At 46.5% G+C, this 1802-nt stretch overlaps 1 protein-coding gene and 1 non-coding gene across 2 annotated transcripts in view; one reads left to right on the top strand and one right to left on the bottom strand.

Moving 5' to 3' along the window:
• LOC109482146 overlaps positions 1-1802 on the top strand; it is a 4316-nt gene that overhangs the window by 418 nt on the left and 2096 nt on the right. The gene's annotated exons all lie outside the window — the stretch shown is intronic.
• On the bottom strand, positions 430-513 carry Trnal-cag. Its single transcript has one exon. It is a non-coding gene; the product is annotated as a tRNA-Leu (tRNA).

Genomic DNA, 1802 nt, shown 5'->3' with positions numbered 1-1802 from the left:
TCGGCCAGCTGTTTGTGGGGTACATGGAGGAGATGGCGAAGTAGCGGAGAAATGTTGAAGATATAGCAATATGCATGTGTTCTTCGGGACACTCCACGAAGTAAAACTGCCTGGATTTGCCCTCCACTGATCACGACTCACGAAAAGCCGACCTTGCTCTAACACCTCTAATTTTCGCCCCGACGCCGGCCCCACACTTATCAAGACGCCCAGCTCGAACTATCAATTAGACTGGCATACATCCTACCCTAGCTCCCTTCCGCCGTAAAATACTAAAACTTATAGGAATTGGGATAATCTGAAATTGGTTCAGAAAAATGAAGAAAGATGAAGAAAGAAAAATCAAAACGCAGCAAGACTAGTGTTACTGAAGAAACCTAAATTGATTGAAATGTTTGAAATGCTAATCAACCAATAAAAAAGTATTCCTGTCAGAAGTGGGATTCGAACCCACGCCTGGAGAACCAGACTGCGACCTGAACGCAGCGCCTTAGACCGCTCGGCCATCCTGACGTTGTTGAAACAATCTGAATGGGACGTTGCGATTTCCGAAGGATCGTCGATGAATCGTCATCATCATCGCTCTTCCTAAGAATGGCATAAACAGTAGTAGACCGAACATGCAACCTTGCGGCACACCTCAGGATGTAACAAGTAGAATACTTCATATATCATTACACCCTGCTTACGGGAAGCACTGTGATGCAGTCTATCCATTTATTCAAAGTGCTCAGCACCGCGGACACAATTCCAGGGAGTGTCAATAACAACGTTAAAGTGTTTTAACACTTTAAAAAGGCTTTCTTCAAATGTTGTTATATTCCACCAATCCACAAAATGAACACGCCACCCCAATCTGACACGCTTAGACGATTACAATCGCTAAGCAGGGCCGCTGCTTAGTCGAGTCTGTCGACTAAGCACCGTAGGCTCATGGTCCAGCCTACGCGCTTAGCGACAAAATCACATCATTAAGCTAAGCGGATCTAGAGCGGCAGGAGCCGCGAAGCCTCACGGGATCGGGGTCCGGGTCACCGCAGCGGCCAGGTCACGGCCCGGCATACAGCCGACCGTTCTGTACACAGTACGTCTGGAAACTTCGCTACGCCACGCATATATACATTCTACGTCAACTATTTTACAGGTAAGTGTTGCTCCAGGTTATGATTTCAACTTGGGCTGACATGGGATTCGGAAAAAGCTCAAACAGTAACTAAACTTGGCTGTTAAAAATGATATATAATAAATGGGGGAGGGGGGCAAAAGTCAGGTTTGAATGAGGGTACGGCTTTGCGAAAATCTGAACTAGGAACTAACGTAAGGGAGGGTTTGAGCTAATCTCGAAAAGGAACTATAGGGAGGGCTTGATTCCGAGCAAATCTGCACAAGGAACTAGCAGAGCCCGACACACTCTTCTCTGCAGGTAACATTGAAAATTGGAATTACCACACAGCTCCAAATTATCTGGATACTAGATAAAAGGGCCACACAGATATTACCTGTGCGGTGCCTTACCTGGTCCCCAGATAAAAGGCTGACACAGATATTACCTGTACAGAGCCATATCTGGATACCAGATGAAAGGGCCACACAGATTTTACCTGCAGGGTGCCTTGCCTGGTCCCCAGCTGAAAGGCTGATACACTATATTACCTGTATGGTGCCTTACCTGCATACCAGATGAAAGGGCCACACAAATATTACCTGTATGGAGCCTTACCTGGCACCGTGTACCTGGTCCTGGATACCAGATGAAAGGGTCACACAGATATTACCTTACCTGGTTCACATATGAAAGGGCT

The sequence above is a fragment of the Branchiostoma belcheri genome, unplaced genomic scaffold (genome assembly GCF_001625305.1).
Source record: "Branchiostoma belcheri isolate BF01 breed outbred unplaced genomic scaffold, Haploidv18h27 scaffold59, whole genome shotgun sequence".
Lineage (NCBI taxonomy): Eukaryota > Metazoa > Chordata > Leptocardii > Amphioxiformes > Branchiostomatidae > Branchiostoma > Branchiostoma belcheri.
This window is presented reverse-complemented; position numbering and strand designations above follow the sequence as displayed.